Consider the following 19171-nt stretch of genomic DNA (forward strand, 5'->3'; position numbering starts at 1 on the left):
GGGATTTATCTCAGTTGCTTGGCAGTCTGTTGCAAACAATAATAACTTAAATTTATATAGTGCCTTCCATGTAGTCAAACATTCCTTCACAGGAGCATAATGAGGAACAGAAGAATTGACACCAAGCTAAGGAAAGAGACATTAGGACAGATGACCTAGGGTCAGAATGCTACATTTTAAGGAACACTTTAAAGAAGAAGGGGAAGATGTAAAGGTGGGGTGATTCGTGGAAAGAATATAAGAGTTGAAGGCCTGGACTACTGAAGGTACAGCCGCCAGTCCTCAGCAGAAAAGGGGCTTGTTTGCTGCACCGTTCCTGCAGGTCATATGCGGCCCATGAGGTTCAGCATGGTCAAGTTACCTGCTACCATTTTGGCTAACAGGTGACGAATGGCCGCTTGGGCAGTGTAGCAAGTTTTAGCATCTGCAACAGAATTGGAATCATAGAATCATCGAATCCCTACAGGAGGCCATTCAGCCCTTCGAGTCTGCACCGGCCCTTGGAAAGAGCACTCTACTTAAGCCCACACCTCTACCCTATCCCCATAACCCCACCTATGCTTTTGGACACTGAGGAGCAATTTAGCATTGGCCAATCCACCGAACCTGCACAACTTTGGATTCCTGTCAAATTTCACAGTATAAAAAAGGAAGGGGGCAAAAAGAACTCAAAGGAAAAAAAAAAGTTTCCCGTTCTCAATCTTCGCTGAAGCAGCCCCCCCGCACAAATCAGCTCATTAGCATTTCTCTACAACAGGCGACTACTGAAGAATAATTTCCTTCAAGCTTTCTGAATATGAAGCAATTTAGCAGCTATTAAAAATGATTGTTATGTAATTATTTTCTGTAAATTCACGGCGATGAATATTGTGAAGTAAAAGCTCCATAAATGCATGCAACCACAGAACATTTAATTCGCCGAATTAAAAGAAAAACATGAATTCCTGTCACATTTTTTATGCTTTCAGACTCCTCAAAGGAACTGATCACTAGGTAACAGCTACGGGTGGTGAAGCATCGAGCGGGAAGGAGGGGGTGGAGAGCAATCCTTATTACTGCTATTTTGTTTTAAATGTGGTTCAGCTTTCGCCAGCGTTCCGGCAATAGTGAAAGAAAAGGAACTGTTAACTGAGATTGTTGGACGCTGTAGTTAAGCTTGATTCGCTTTCTCACCCATAATGTTTTACAGCAGTCAGGAGTGGAGATCTTAGCATTCCGGCATTGCTTTGGCAGGGATGAGCTCGCGCAACGCGGACCGGGATGGATTGAGGGTGAGGAGAAATATTGAGAAGAAACTCATTGCCGCCAAGGGGCACCATGGCAGCTTCAATATACTCCAGCCTGGAGAGCAAAATAGGCCACAGCGCACTTAACGCTAAACACACGCAAAGGGGGATTTTAAAACTCCCTCAGTCTCCAACCTTCTAAAGGTTACCCCGGCACTCAATTCATGAATAGTTCAGAAGCACTCATCTTCCCAATTACTCGATATCATTGCTGCGTTTTATTTCTGTTCTTTGCCGAGTCCCAGCATTTGATTTTTTTTTCCTTGCCGGTTACCAGTGCATTTTGAAGATAGTCAGAATTAACATATGTAAAGATTAAACTCCCTGCAAGGAATTCACGTCGCTGGCTGAGTTTGTACATGATTTCTCATTTCAGCTCCTGTGGTTTAATTAGAAAGAGATAATGTTTGACAAGATATCCTTCCGTGTGGGGGTGGGGTGTGTGCATGGGGGGTGGGGGTGATTACAGAGATGTTAGGAGCAAGCTTTAAACAATCATCTTTTAAGCTGTTCAACACGGGATTGCCTTTAGACAATGCTGCCTTCCATTTTCTCCTCTGCGATTAATAATGGGAATCACTGTGAGATGGCAGTGAGGAGAATGAAACAGGTTTGCAATTTGGCGCTGAGTGTGAATTGTCCACACCTGCAGCGAGGTACAGGCTGGTGTAGGCACTACCACCTGGATTTCCTACTGCAGCCAAGGAACAGCACATAGTGTAAACTTCCACTCTGTAAACCCATGTGTAATATCCCGCATGGGACCGAAGGGGGTGGGAATGTTTGTCTAGCCCGTGCTCCTTGCGGAGTACGAGCTTCCCCGCTTGGGGCGGGCTAGCCCAATTACCCAGTGTATATAAGGCCGGCCAGCAAGGCACCGACCAGAGAGAAACCCGGTAGGTTGATTTTCCAAAGGGCGGTGGCAACATCATGGGCGAAAGGCAGGGAATATCCTGGGTCAGGACCACTGTGCCCAGGAGAGAGGGGCAGAAGGGAGAGGAGGCCGGGTATCTGCAGGCAACGTCGCCGGAAGTGGCCTGTAGGAGGAGAGGAGCAGGCACCTAGGGTGCAAGGCCATCTTGGGTTGCAAGGTGGAAGGACCCACAGAAGATGCCATTCTCCTGCTGCCAGAGTGTACTGGCAGTGGTCCAGCTAATTCAACGTGCCCAAGGTCCACTGCCGCAGTGGACTCCGCCTCTCCAGGGATACCGTGTCATCATTATGCCAGATGATTGAGTTGGAGATCACCTCCAAGTGCATGGGTGTGGTGCTAAAGGCCACAGTGGTGCTCGATTTGTTTGCATTCAGATATTCCCAGGGGTCAGTGGGGGATGTGTGTGGAATTTCTGAAACAGTTGTCCACAGTTGTGTCAAGCTCATCACTGATGGTCTGTTTACGCGGGTCCTCAAATTCATTCATTACCAGATGGACAAAGCCAGGCAGGCTGAGCGAGCCAGTGGTATTGCAGATATTGCTGGTTTCCCAGCATTCAGGATGCCATTGACTTTTAAACATTATTCATTTTTACAGATGTGTGCTTTGCTGGCTAGGCTCATCCTTAATTGCCCTTGAGAAGGTGGTGGCGAGTTGCCTTCTTAAACCTCTACAGACCCTGAGGTATCGGTGCACCCACAGTACTGTTAGCGAGGAAGTTCCAGGATTTTGGCCCAGTGACAGTGAAGGAATGGCGATAAATTTCCAAGTCAGGGTGGTGAGTGACTTGAAGGGGAACTTCCAGTTAGTGGGGTTCCCAGGTATCTACTGCCCTTGTCCTTCTAGATGGTAGTGACCATGGGTTTGGAAGGTGCTGGCAAAAGAGCATTTGCGCATTCCTGCGGTTGCTGTGCATCATTGGCGGAGGGAGTGAATGTTTGTGGAAGGGGTGCCAAACAAGCGGGCTGCTTTATCCTGGGTGGTGTCCAGCTCCTTGAGCTGCACACTCAGCTCACAGAGTGAGTAGTCCATTACACTACTGACTTGTGCCTTGTAGGTGGTGGACAGGCTTTGGGGAGTCAGGAGGTGAGTTACTTGCTGCAGGATTTCTAACCTCTGACCTGTTCTTGTAGCCGCAGTATTTATACAGCTACTCCAGTTCAGTTGATGGTTAATGGTACCCCCCAGGATGTTGATAGTGGGGGATTTAGTGATGGTGATGCCATTGAATGTCAAGGGGCGGTGGTTAGATTCTCTCTTATTGGAGAAGGTCATTACCTGGCACTTGTGTGGTGTGAATGTTGCTTTCCATTTCTCAGCCCAAGCCTGGATATTGTCCAGGTCTTGCTGCATTTTCACGTGGACTGCTTCAGTGTCTGAGGAGTCGTGAATGATGTTGAACATTGTGAAATCATCAGTGAGCATCCCCACTTCTGACCTTATTTTGGAAGGAAGGTCATTGATAAAGCAGCTGAAGATGTTTGGGCCAAAGACACTACATGAAATGAAATGAAAATGAAAATCGCTTATTGTCACAAGTAGGCTTCAAATGAAGTTACTGTGAAAAGCCCCTAGTCACCACATTCCAGCGCTTGTTCGGGGAGGCTGGTACGGGAATTGAACCGTGCTGCTGGCCTGCCTTGGTCTGCTTTAAAAGCCAGCGATTTAGCCCAGTGTGCTAAACCAGCCCCTGGTTGAGGAAACATTGAGGAACTCCTGCAGTGATGTCCTGGGATTGAAATGACTGACCTCCAACAACGTCAACCATCTTCCTTTGTGCTTTGTATGAGTGCAACCAGCAGAGAATTTTCTCCTTAAAATCATAGAATCAGGGCAGCACGGTGGCGCAGTGGTTAGCACTGCTGTCTCATGGCGCCGAGGCCCCAGGTTCGATCCTGGCTCTGGGTCACTGTCCGTGTGGAGTTTGCACATTCTCCCCGTGTTTGCGTGGGTTTCGCCCCCACAGCCCAAAGGCGTGGAGGTTAGGTGGATTGGCCACGCTAAATTGCCCCTCAATTGGAAAAAAATGAATTGGGCACTCTAAATTTTTTTTAAAAATCATAGAATCATAGAATTTACAGTGCAGAAGGAGGCCATTTGACCCATCGAGTCTACACCAGCCCTTGAAAGAGCACTCCACTTAAGGCCACGTCTCCACCCTATCCCAGTACACCACCTAGCCTTTTTTGATACTAAGGGGCAATTTAGCATAGCCAGTCCACCTAACCTGCCATCTTTGGACTGTGTGAGGAAACCCGAGCACCCGGAGGAAACCCACACCTTGGATGACTGTCTGTGTGGAGTTTTCACTATTGCAGGAATAGTGTCAGGACCCAGAGTCTTTGCAGTATCCAGTGCCTTCAGCTATTTCTTGAGATCACGTGAGGTGAAATGAATTGGCTGAAGACTGATAACTGTGATGCTATGATGAGATGGATTATCCACTCGGTACTTGTGGCTGAAGAGTATTACGAATTCTTCGGCCTTACCTTTTGCACATATGTGCTGGGCTCCTCCATCATTGAAGATGTGGATATTTGTGGAGCCTCCTCCTCCAGTGAGTTGGCTTAATTGTCCACCACTATTCACGATTGGATGTAGCAAGACTGCAGATCTTAGAACTGATGCGTTTGTTGCGGAATCACTTAGCTCTGTCTATTACTTGCTGCTTATGTGTTTGTCACACGAGTGTTCCTGGGTGTTGTAGCTTCACCAGGTTGACACCTCATTTTTCAGTAGATCTTGTATTACTCCTGCAATGCCCTTCTGCACTCTTCATTGAACCAGGATTGATCCCCTGACTTGACGGTAAAGGCAGAGTGGGGATTATGCCTGGCCATGAGGCTACAGATTGTGGTTGAGTACAATTCTGCTGCTGATGATGGTGCACAGCACCTCATGGATGTCCAGTCTTGAGTTGCTAGATCTGTTCGAAGTCTATCCCATTTAGCACGGTAGCAGTGCCACACAACACATTGGAGAGTATCCTCAATGTGAAGACAGGGGTTTGTCTCCACTTCTACTCATACTGTCATGGACAAAGTAGCTGCGGCAGGCAGGTTGGTGAGGATGAGGTCTAGTATGTTTTTTCCTCTTGTTGGTTCCCTCACCACCTTCGCAGACCCAGTCTAACAGCTATGTCCTCTAAGACCTGTCCAGCTCAGTCAGTGTTGGTGCTACTAAGCCACTCTTGGTGATGGACATTGAAGGCCCCCACCCAGAGTACATTCTGTACCCTCACACCCTCAGTGCTTCCTCCAAGAGTTGCTCAACATGGAGGCATACCGATTCATCAGCTGACAGCGGATGGTATTGGTGATCAGCAGGAAGCTTCCTTGTCCATGTTTGACCTAAATCCATGAAACTTCATGGGACCCGGAGTCAATGCTGAGGACTTCCAGGGCAACTCCATCCCGACCCACCTCTGCTGAGAGAGGACATGCCCAGGGATGGTCACAGTGGTGTCAGGGCTGGGTTTGATGTTGTCGTTTCCAGTTCCTAGGTCGATGCCTGGTGGTCCGTAATGTTTCTTGCCTTTTTATTGACGTTGAGGCAGTTTGTACAGCTGAGTGGCTTGCTAGGCCATTTCAGAGAGAATTTAAGAGTCAACCACATTGCTGTGGATCTGGAGTCACATGTAGCCCAGACCAGGGTGGCAGGTTTGTTTCCCAGAGGACCAGATAGATTTTTTTACACCTGGCACATCCCCTTGGCAAAGCTACCCTGGCAGTCTGCGAGAAATGAATATTCAGTGGGGGGAACATATGGCAGGGAAGCCTTTAATTTTATTTAGTTTTATTACAATTTATTGAAATAATTCTGGAAGGAATCGGCCATTCACCGGCGAGGGGCGTGGAAAATCGAGAATCTTGTTTTCCGATTCTCATGAGACCTTGTGCCCCCATCGCAGTTTGCACTCATGGAGAATGCGGGCACAAAATCACCCCCCACACTTCTGTTGCTCAACCTGGTGCGATCACCATTGTCTTCCCCTGGTTCCACCCTTGCTCAAAACAAAAGCACAACATTGAGGATGCTGGAGATCTGATGTAACACAGAAAGTGCTGCCCCTGGGGGGTAGCAGGGTGGCACAGTGGTTGGCACTGCTGCCTCACAACGCCAGGGACAGGGGTTCAAATCCGGCTGCTGCCTCACAACGCCAGGGACAGGGGTTCAAATCCGGCCTTGGGTGACTGTGTGGTGTTTGCACTTTCTCCCCGTGTCTGCGTGGGTTTCCTCCGGATGCTCCGGCTTCCTCGCACAGACCAAAGGTGTTCAGGTTCGGTGGATTGGCCATGATAAATTGCCCCAAAAGGTTAGATGGGGTCACAGGGATAGGGCAGGGGCGTGGGCCTTGACAGGGTGCTCTTTCGGAGTGTCGGTGCAGACTTGATGGGCCAAATGGCCTCCTCCTGCACTGTATGGACTCTATTCTATTAAGGTCCAGCAGCATCTGTGGAGAGAGAAAAACAGATTTGATCATCTGAGTTCATTATGACTCTTCTTTGGAACTGAAGAGCTGCAATTGGTCAGCAGATCTCAATGGGCAGAATTTCTATTGGCTGATGGCTGAGCCCCAGGATGATGCATGGCATGGTACCACTGGCTGAAGCTCCACAAGATTCCGGCTGATATGTCAGCTGTCAGGGGAATTCATGCTGACCTGATCCCGAGGCAAATTTAATCTGTTATCTGAGGCAAACAGAAAACAATGGGACCATTATCATATTAGCAGTTATCATAAGTAATGGCCACCAATAATTACTAAAAACTACACCCAATGTGAATTTATATTTTAAAGCTAACTCAGAAGGGCAATTGATGTCTTTCACTCAGTGGTCTTGTGAAAAATAAACAGCTGCCAGCCTCGTAAAATGGCAGAGCAGGCATAATGGCCTACTCTCATTTTAATGTTTCTAAGCAAGACAACACTGGCTGATCTGATTTGAAACCGCAGACTTCATCTTAAAAATTACAATGATTTACGGTGAAGATGGTTTCTTTAACAACATTGCATCATACAATTGCATTTAGTCCAACTGCACGCATTTCACACTTGTCTTGTGTGAGGAACACCATTTGTGGCATTTTGTGATGCTTTCATTCCCATGACATCACGTAACCTTTCCCAGTGTGTGCAAAGTTGGACCTATTTCTGTTCCTATGTCTCATTATACGTAATGCTGTTAATACTGGTTTAGCTCAGTGAGCTAGACAGCTGGTTTGTAATGCAGAACAAAGCCAGCAGCGCGGGTTCAATTCACGTACCGGCTTACCCGAACAGGCGCCGGAATGTGACGACTTGGGGCTTTTCACAGTAACTTCATACTTGTGACAATAAAAGATTATTATGATTATACTCGATCTGGACAAGTCTAACTCCAAATGCCAAACCAGGATGATGCATGGTACCACTGGCTGAAGCTTTTTGCTCGGAAACACTAAAGCCTAGGGCTGTCTCACAGAATGACTTCTGTCATCTTTTGCAAGTGTCGCTTGAATTTGTCATCGCCACTGACAAGCTCTTGACGTCACTATGGCGTTCAACATTTCATCGCATTGCAGCCTCCAGACATCCGAAGAAGCCGTTTACTTGCCTGACGCAATGACAGGTGATATCCCAAATTGCTGAGGTTCTCCCACAGAACTAAGGACTGCAAGCTACATCTAACACTAGCTAAACTTGCAATATAGCCTCTGTTGATTAATGCCATTGTCAATGTGCATCGAGAAGCAACTCTCATATCAGCGAAACCACAGCCAATATAGATCTACACAGTAGAATGAGTTCAGCAGACCATGCAAACTTTGCCCGCATGAATGCACAATGGCCATTATAGTGCGCAAGGTGTTCCACAGCTCTGCCTTGCTTTACAGAATTCTTTGTGTCCTACTCCCATGTCGCATTAGTATGAACAAATCTTTTTCTACCCTAAAGGTTGGTTGGCACAATAACTTCTTTGAGGTCCTGTGAATGAATAATAGCTGGAGCCTGCAAATGCTTCTGTCCTTTGTGGTGGTGTGTCAGGCACCAGTGAGCCTTCATAGAGTTGGCCAAAGTTACTCACAATCCACCACCATCTTTTTAAAAAATAAATTTAGAGCACCCAATTCATTTTTTCCAATTGAGGGGCAATTTAGCGTGGCCAATCCACCTACCCTGCACATCTTTGGGTTGTGGGGGCAAAACCCACGCAAACACGGGGAGAATTTGCAAACTCCACACGGACAGTGACCCAGAGCCGGGATCGAACCTGGGACCTTGGCGTCGTGAGGCAGCAGTGCTAACCATTGTGCTGCCCTCAATCCACCACCTTCTGACCCAGAAGCAAAAAATGTCAGCACTGATCCAAGACTGACGCAAAATGTAAATGTTTCAAATGGTCTGGAACGCTACTTCTAGCTAAACTGTGACAACCCGATTCAAATAAGACTCTTCCTTCGATATTCTTTTGAATACAGCATTGGGAACCATTCCTACAAGTAGTCTGGATTTTAAAGTTCTTGTTTTCAAATTTTTTCCATGGCCTTGTCCCAGCCATTGCTCTATACCTTTCTTTGTAGCCCTACATCCTCCATGATATCTGCACGTTTTATCGCCCATCTAATTCTGGCCCCTTGAGCAGTCCCCAATCACCAGTAGTGGCTATGCCTTCAGCTGCTTGCACGTTATGTTCTGAAAACCACAATCCCTATAACTCTCCAACTCCATTTCCTCAATAACAGCACGCCATAAAATCTTGGTCAAACTTTTGGCCTTTTTCCTTAATTCCACCTGACATGCTTTGGTGTCAAATTTTGGTTTGTAACGTTCCTGCTAAGTTTCTTGGGGGAGCTTATTATGTTAAAGACACAATACAAATGTAATTTGCTGTTGTTCCTTGGACATAATAGAGCTCATGATGTATTCTGACTTTCCAATGTCTACCTTACATAGCCTGAAAGTGTACTTGTCATTGTCACTCGTGGTTGTCCCTCAAAATGACGTTTACTCAGGGTCGCAAGTTTGTGCTGCAGGTCATTCTGTCACCTCCTTCTCTTTGGGAACAGGGAGCAGGATGTCCCACAAGACATTGGCATCTGGCGTGCAGCATTTTTTTTCCTTCTCTGTTTCCACTCTGCCTCACCATTAAGACGAGTCACTCAAAGCCTGGTGAATGTGTTGTTGTCATTTTGAACAACTGGTAACAAATTCCTCCCAGTCCTTGAGGTCAATGCCGCTGCACGTCAAGGGGAGCTTCAGGGTGTCTTTGGCATGTTTTCTTTCAGAATTGAACAACCAGGGCCTGGTGGCTTTCAGACATCTGGACAGAGGGTCCAGTCCATGGGAGTCGATTTTGATGGAATTTTTCCTTGAATATTTGTGGAGCTGACTTTAAGAAGGACCCTCATATTTGTATGAAGATCCTCCCATTAGGTCCAGAGGATCATAGAATCATGGAATCAGAGAATTTACAGTGCAGAAGGAGACCATTTGGCCCATCGAGTCTCCACCGCCCCTTACAAAGAGCACCCCACCTAAGCCTACGCCTCCACCCTATCCCCGTAACACAGTAACCCCACCCAACCTTTTTGGACACAGGGCAATTTAGCATGGCCAAACCACCTAACCTGCACCTCTTTGGACTGTGGGAAGAAACCGCAATGAAGTTTACTGTAAAAATCCCCTAGTCGCCACACTCCGGCGCCTGTTCGGGTACGCAGAGGGAGAATTCAGAATGTCCAAATTACCTAACAGTATGTCTTTCGGGATTTTTGTGGGAGGAAACCGGAGCACCCGGAGGAAAACCTGTACCGGCCGCCCCGAACAGGCGCCGGAATGTGGCGACTAGGGGCTTTTCGCAGTAACTTAATTTGAAGCCTACTTGTGACAATAATCGATTTTTATTTCATTTCATTTCATTTTCATTTCATTGTGCGAACCGCTATGTTACCGTGCTGCCCCCACTATGCTACCGTGTTACCTGCACTATGCTACGGTGCTGCCCCCACTTTGCTACCATGCTGCCCCCACTATGCTACCGTGGTGCCCCCACTTTGCTACCGTGTTACCTGCACTAAGCTACGGTGCTGCCCGCACTATACTACCGTGCTGCCCCACTTTGCTACCGTGCTACCCGCACTATGCTACGGTGCTGCCCGCACTATACTACCGTGCTGCCCCCACTTTGCTACCGTGCTGCCCCCACTATGCTACGGTGCTGCCCCCACTATACTACCGTGCTGCCCCCACTTTGCTACCGTGGTGCCCGCACTTTGCTCCCATGCTGCCCCCACTATGCTACTGTGCTGCCCCCACTTTGCTACCGTGCTGCCCCCACTTTGCTACCGTGCTGCCCCCACTATACTACGGTGCTGCCCGCACTATACTACCGTGCTGCCCCCACTTTGCTACCGTGGTGACGGCACTTTGTTACCGTGCTACCTGCACTATGCTACCGTGCTGCCCCCACTATGCTACCGTGCTTCCCCCACTTTGCTACCGTGCTGCCCCCACTTTGCTACCATGCTGCCCCCACTTTGCTACCGTGCTGCCCCCACTATACTACCATGCTGCCCCCACTTTGCTACCGTGCTGCCCCACTCTGCTAGCGTGCTGCCCCCACTATACTACTGTGCTGCCCCACTCTGCTAGCGTGCTGCCCCCACTATACTACTGTGCTGCCCCACTCTGCTAGCGTGCTGCCCCCACTATACTACTGTGCTGCCCCACTCTGCTACCGTGCTGCCCCCACTTCGCTACCGTGCTACCCCCACTATGCTACGGTGCTGCCCCCACTATACTACCGTGCTGCCCCCACTATGCTACGGTGCTGCCCCCACTATACTACCGTGCTGCCCCCACTTTGCAACCGTGCTGCCCCCGCTATGCTACCGTGCTGCCCCCACTATGCTACCGTGCTACCCCCACTATACTACCATGCTGCCCCCACTATGCTACTGTGCTGCCCCCACTTTGCTACCGTGCTACACCCACTATGCTACCGTGCTACCCCCACTCCGCTACCGTGCTACCCTCACTATACTACCGTGCTACCCCCACTTTTCTACCGTGCTGCCCCCACTTTGCTACTGTGCTGCCCCACTCTGCTACCGTGCTGCCCCCACTATACTACTGTGCTGCCCCACTCTGCTACCGTGCTGCCCCCACTAAACTACCATGCTGCCCCCACTTTGCGACCGTGCTACCCCCACTATGCTACGGTGCTGCCCCCACTATACTACCGTGCTGCCCCCACTATGCTACGGTGCTGCCCCCACTATACTACTATGCTGCCTCCACTATGCTACCGTGCTGCCCCCACTTTGCTATCGTGCTACCCCCACTATGCTACCGTGCTGCCCCCACTATGCTACCATGCTGCCCCCACTTTGCTACCGTGCTACCCCACTATACTACCGTCCTGCCCCCACTATGCTACCGTGCTGCCCCCACTACGCTACCGTGCTACCCCCACTATACTACCGTGCTGCCCCCACTATACTACCGTGCTGCCCCCACTATGCTACCGTGCTACCCCCACTATGCTACCGTGCTACCTCCACCATACTACGGTGCTGCCCCCACTATGCTACCGTGCTACCCCCACTATACTACCGTGCTGCCCCCACTATGCTACCGTGCTACCCCCACTATACTACCGTGCTGCCCCCACTATACTACCGTGCTGCCCCCACTATGCTACCGTGCTACCCCCACTATGCTACCGTGCTACCTCCACCATACTACGGTGCTGCCCCCACTATGCTACCGTGCTACCCCCACTATACTACCGTGCTGCCCCTACTATGCTACGGTGCTGCCCCCACTATACTACCATTCTGCCCCCACTTTGCTACCGTGCTGCCCCACTCTGCTACCGTGCTGCCCCCACTATACTACTGTGCTGCCCCACTATGTTACGGTGCTACCCGCACTATGCTACGGTGCTGCCCCCACTATGTTACCGTGCTACCCCCACTATGTTACGGTGCTACCCGCACTATGCTACGGTGCTGCCCCCACTTTGCTACGGTGCTGCCCCCACTATGCTACCGTGCTACCCACACTATGCTATGGTGCTGCCCCCACTTTGCTACAGTGCTACCCCCACTATGCTATCATGCTACCCCACTATGCTACCTTGCTACCCCCACTATGCTACCGTGCTGCCCCCACTATGCTACCGTGCTGCCCTCACTTTGCTACCGTGCTGCCCCCACTTTGCTACCGGGCTGCCCCCACTTTGCTACCGTGCTGCCCCCACTATGCTACCGTGCTGCCCACACTAGACTACCGTGCTGCCCCCACTATGCTATCATGCTACCCCCACTATGCTACCGTGCTGCCCCCACTATGCTACCGTGCTGCCCCCACTTTGCTACCGTGCTACCCCCACTATACTGCCATGCTGCCCCCACTATGCTTCCATTCTGCCCCCACTATGCTACCGTGCTGCCCCCACTATGCTACCGTGCTGCCCCCACTATGCTACCATGCTGCCCCCACTTTGCTACCGTGCTGCCCCCACTATGCTACCGTGCTGCCCCCACTATGCTACCATGCTGCCCCCACTATGCTACCGTGCTGCCCCCACTATGCTACCGTGCTGCCCCCACTTTGCTACCGTGCTGCCCCCACTATGCTACCGTGCTGCCCCCACTATGCTACCATGCTGCCCCCACTATGCTACCATGCTGCCCCCACTATACTACCGTGCTGCCCCCACTATGCTACCGTGCTGCCCCCACTTTGCTACCGTGCTGCCCCCACTATGCTACCATGCTGCACCCACTATGCTACCATGCTGCCCCCACTATACTACCGTGCTGCCCCCACTATGCTACCGTGCTGCCCCCACTATGCTACCGTGCTGCCCCCACTATGCTACCGTGCTGCCCCCACTATGCTACCGTGCTGCCCCCACTATACTACCGTGCTGCCCCCACTATGCTACCGTGCTGCCCCCACTATGCTACCATGCTGCCCCCACTATGCTACCGTGCTGCCCCCACTATGCTACCGTGCTGCCCCCACTTTGCTACCATGCTACCCCCACTATGCTACCGTGCTGCCCTCACTTTGCTACCGGGCTGCCCTCACTTTGCTACCGGGCTGCCCGCACTTTGCTACCGTGCTGCCCCCACTATGCTACCGTGCTGCCCCCACTTTGCTACCGTGTTGCCCCCATTATGCTACCGTGCTGCCCCCACTATGCTACCGTGCTACCCCCACTATACTGACATGCTGCCCCCACTTTGCTACCGTGCTGCCCCACTCTGCTACCTTGCTGCCCCCACTATTCTACCGTGCTGCCCCCACTTTGCTACCGTGTTGCCCCCACTATGCTACCGTGCTGCCCCCACTATGCTACCGTGCTGCCCCCACTTTGCTACCGTGCTGCCCCCACTTTGCTACCGTGCTGCCCCCACTTTGCTACCATGCTGCCCCCACTATGCTACCGTGCTGCCCCCACTATACTACCGTGCTGCCCCCACTATACTACCGTGCTGCCCACACTATACTACTGTGCTGCCCCCACTATGCTACCGTGCTACCCCCACTATACTACCGTGCTGCCCCCACTATGCTACCGTGTTGCCGCCACTATGCTACCATGCTGCCCCCACTTTGCTACCGTGCTGCCCCCACTATACTACCATGCTACCCCCACTATGCTACCGTGTTGCCCCCACTATGCTACCATGCTGCCCCCACTATGCTACCGTGCTACCCCCACTATGCTACCATGCTGCCCCCACTATGCTACCGTGCTGCCCCCACTATACTACCGTGCTGCCCCCACTATACTACTGTGCTGCCCCACTATGTTACGGTGCTACCCCCACTATGCTACCGTGCTGCCCCCACTATGTTACGGTGCTACCCGCACTATGCTACGGTGCTGCCCCCACTTTGCTACGGTGCTGCCCCCACTATGCTACCGTGCTACCCACACTATGCTATGGTGCTGCCCCCACTTTGCTATCGTGCTACCCCCACTATGCTATCATGCTACCCCCACTATGCTACCTTGCTACCCCCACTATGCTACCGTGCTGCCCTCACTTTGCTACCGTGCTGCCCCCACTTTGCTACCGGGCTGCCCCGAATTTGCTACCGTGCTGCCCCCACTATGCTACCGTGCTGCCGACACTATACTACTGTGCTGCCCCCACTATGCTATCATGCTACCCCCACTATGCTACCGTGCTGCCCCCACTATGCTACCGTGCTACCCCCACTATACTACCGTGCTGCCCCCACTATGCTACCGTGCTGCCCCCACTTTGCTACCGTGCTGCCCCCAATTTGCTACCGTGCTACCCCCACTATACTACCGTGCTGCCCCCACTATGCTACCATGCTGCCCCCACTATGCTTCCATTCTGCCCCCACTATGCTACCGTGCTGCCCCCACTATGCTACCGTGCTGCCCCCACTATGCTACCATGCTGCCCCCACTTTGCTACCGTGCTGCCCCCACTATGCTACCGTGCTGCCCCCACTATGCTACCATGCTGCCCCCACTATACTACCGTGCTGATCCCACTATGCTACCGTGCTGCCCCCACTATGCTACCGTGCTGCCCCCACTATGCTACCGTGCTGCCCCCACTATGCTACCGTGCTACCCCCACTATGCTACCATGCTACCCCCACTATGCTACCGTGCTGCCCTCACTTTGCTACCGGGCTGCCCGCACTTTGCTACCGTGCTGCCCCACTCTGCTACCTTGCTGCCCCCACTATGCTACCGTGCTGCCCCCACTTTGCTACCTTGCTGCCCCCACTATGCTACCGTGCTGCCCCCACTTTGCTACCGTGCTGCCCCCACTATGCTACCGTGCTGCCCGCACTTTGCTACCGTGCTGCCCCCACTTTGCTACTATGCTGCCCCCACTATGCTACCGTGCTGCCCACACTATACTACTGTGCTGCCCCCACTATGCTACCGTGCTACCCCCACTATACTACCGTGCTGCCTCCACTATGCTACCGTGTTGCCCCCGCTATGCTACCATGCTGCCCCCACTTTGCTACCGTGCTGCCCCCACTATACTACCATGCTACCCCCACTATGCTACCGTGTTGCCCCCACTATGCTACCATGCTGCCCCCACTATGCTACCGTGCTACCCCCACTATGCTACCGTGTTACCTCCACCATACTACGGTGCTACCCTCACTATGCTACCGTGCTACCCCCACTATACTACCGTGCTGCCCCCACTATGCTACCGTGCTACCCCCACTATACTACCGTGCTGCCCCCACTATGCTACCGTGCTACCCCCACTATACTACCGTGCTGCCCCTACTATGCTGCCCTCACTTTGCTGCCGTGCTACCTCACTCTGCTATATTGCTGCCTCCACTATACTACCGTGCTTCCCCCACTATGCTACCATGCTGCCCCCACTATGCTACCATGCTACCCCCACTATGCTACCGTGCTGCCCCCACTATACTACCATACTGCCCCCACTTTGCTACCGTGCTGCCCTCACTTTGCTACCGTGCTGCCCCCACTGTGCTACCGTGCTACCCGCACTATGCTACGGTGCTGCCCCCACTATGCTACCGTGCTACCCACACTATGCTACGGTGCTGCCCCCACTTTGCTACCGTGCTACCCTCACTATGCTATCATGCTACCCCCACTATGCTACCTTGCTACCCCCACTATGCTACCGTGCTGCCCGCACTTTGCTACCGTGCTGCCCCCACTATACTACCGTGCTGCCCCCACTTTGCTACCGGGCTGCCCCCACTTTGCTACCGTGCTGCCCCCACTATGCTACCGTGCTGCCCACACTATACTACTGTGCTGCCCCCACTATGCTACCGTGCTACCCCCACTATACTACCGTGTTGCCCCCACTATGCTACCGTGCTGCCCCCACTATGCTACCGTGCTGCCCACACTATACTACTGTGCTGCCCCCACTATGCTACCGTGCTGCCCCCACTATGCTACCGTGCTGCCCCCACTATACTACCGTGCTGCCCCCACTATGCTACCGTGCTGCCCCCACTATGCTTCCATGCTGCCCCCACTATGCTACCGTGCTGCCCCCGCTATGCTACCGTGCTGCCCCCACTTTGCTACCGTGCTGCCCCCACTATACTACCGTGCTACCCCCACTATGCTACCATGCTGCCCCCACTATGCTACCGTGCTGCCCCCACTATGCTACCATGCTGCCCCCACTATGCTACCGTGCTGCCCCCACTATGCTACCGTGCTGCCCCCACTATGCTTCCATGCTGCCCCCACTATGCCACCATGCTGCCCCCACTATGCTACTGTGCTGCCCCCACTATGCTACCGTGCTGCCCACACTATGCTACCGTGCTGCCCCCACTATGCTTCCATGCTGCCCCCACTATGCCACCATGCTGCCCCCACTATGCTACTGTGCTGCCCCCACTATGCTACCATGCTGCCCCCACTATACTACCGTGCTGCCCCCACTATGCTACCGTGCTGCCCCCACTATGCTACCGTGCTGCCCCCACTATGCTACCGTGCTGCCCCCACTATGCTACCGTGCTGCCCCCACTATGCTACCGTGCTGCCCCCACTTTGCTACCATGCTACCCCCACTATGCGACCGTGCTGCCCGCACTTTGCTACCATGCTGCCCCCACTATGCTACCGTGCTGCCCCCACTATGCTACCGTGCTGCCCTCACTTTGCTACCATGCTGCCCCCACTATGCTACCGTGCTGCCCCCACTATGCTACCGTGCTGCCCCCACTATGCTACCATGCTGCCCCCACTATGCTACCGTGCTGCCCCCACTATGCTACCGTGCTGCCCCCACTTTGCTACCGTGCTACCCCCACTATGCTACCATGCTACCCCCACTATGCTACCGTGCTGCCCTCACTTTGCTACCGGGCTGCCCGCACTTTGCTACCGTGCTGCCCCCACTATGCTACCGTGCTGCCCCCACTTTGCTACCGTGTTGCCCCCATTATGCTACCGTGCTGCCCCCACTATGCTACCGTGCTGCCCCCACTATGCTACCGTGCTACCCCCACTATACTGACATGCTGCCCCCACTTTGCTACCGTGCTGCCCCACTCTGCTACCTTGCTGCCCCCACTATTCTACCGTGCTGCCCCCACTTTGCTACTGTGTTGCCCCCACTATGCTACCGTGCTGCCCCCACTATGCTACCGTGCTGCCCCCACTTTGCTACCGTGCTGCCCCCACTTTGCTACCGTGCTGCCCCCACTTTGCTACCATGCTGCCCCCACTATGCTACCGTGCTGCCCCCACTATGCTACCGTGCTGCCCCCACTTTGCTACCGTGCTACCCCCACTATACTACCGTGCTGCCCCCACTATACTACCGTGCTGCCCACACTATACTACTGTGCTGCCCCCACTATGCTACCGTGCTACCCCCACTATACTACCGTGCTGCCCCCACTATGCTACCGTGTTGCCCCCACTATGCTACCATGCTGCCCCCACTTTGCTACCGTGCTGCCCCCACTATACTACCATGCTACCCCCACTATGCTACCGTGTTGCCCCCACTATGCTACCATGCTGCCCCCACTATGCTACCGTGCTACCCCCACTATGCTACCATGCTGCCCCCACTATGCTACCGTGCTGCCCCCACTATACTACCGTGCTGCCCCCACTATACTACTGTGCTGCCCCACTATGTTACGGTGCTACCCCCACTATGCTACCGTGCTGCCCCCACTATGTTACGGTGCTACCCGCACTATGCTACGGTGCTGCCCCCACTTTGCTACGGTGCTGCCCCCACTATGCTACCGTGCTACCCACACTATGCTATGGTGCTGCCCCCACTTTGCTATCGTGCTACCCCCACTATGCTATCCTGCTACCCCCACTATGCTACCTTGCTACCCCCACTATGCTACCGTGCTGCCCTCACTTTGCTACCGTGCTGCCCCCACTATGCTACCGTGCTGCCGACACTATACTACTGTGCTGCCCCCACTATGCTATCATGCTACCCCCACTATGCTACCGTGCTGCCCCCACTATGCTACCGTGCTACCCCCACTATACTACCGTGCTGCCCCCACTATGCTACCGTGCTGCCCCCACTTTGCTATCGTGCTGCCCCCACTTTGCTACCGTGCTACCCCCACTATACTACCGAGCTGCCCCCACTATGCTGCCATGCTGCCCCCACTATGCTTCCATTCTGCCCCCACTATGCTACCGTGCTGCCCCCACTATGCTACCGTGCTGCCCCCACTATGCTACCGTGCTGCCCCCACTATGCTACCGTGCTGCCCCCACTGTGCTACCGTGCTGCCCCCACTATGCTACCGTGCTGCCCCCACTATGCTACCGTGCTACCCCCACTATGCTACCATGCTACCCCCACTATGCTACCGTGCTGCCCCACTCTGCTACCTTGCTGCCCCCACTATGCTACCGTGCTGCCCCCACTTTGCTACCGTGTTGCCCCCACTATGCTACCGTGCTGCCCCCACTATGCTACCGTGCTGCCCCCACTTTGCTACCGTGCTGCCCCCACTTTGCTACCATGCTGCCCCCACTATGCTACCGTGCTGCCCACACTATACTACTGTGCTGCCCCCACTATGCTACCGTGCTACCCCCACTATACTACCGTGCTGCCTCCACTATGCTACCGTGTTGCCCCCACTATGCTACCATGCTGCCCCCACTTTGCTACCGTGCTGCCCCCACTATACTACCATGCTACCCCCACTATGCTACCGTGTTGCCCCCACTATGCTACCATGCTGCCCCCACTATGCTACCGTGCTACCCCCACTATGCTACCGTGCTACCTCCACCATACTACGGTGCTGCCCCCACTATGCTACCGTGCTACCCCCACTATACTACCGTGCTGCCCCCACTATACTACCGTGCTGCCCCTACTATGCTGCCCTCACTTTGCTGCCGTGCTGCCTCACTCTGCTATATTGCTGCCT

The sequence above is a fragment of the Scyliorhinus torazame genome, chromosome 8, assembly GCF_047496885.1.
Source record: "Scyliorhinus torazame isolate Kashiwa2021f chromosome 8, sScyTor2.1, whole genome shotgun sequence".
In the NCBI taxonomy this organism is placed as follows: domain Eukaryota; kingdom Metazoa; phylum Chordata; class Chondrichthyes; order Carcharhiniformes; family Scyliorhinidae; genus Scyliorhinus; species Scyliorhinus torazame.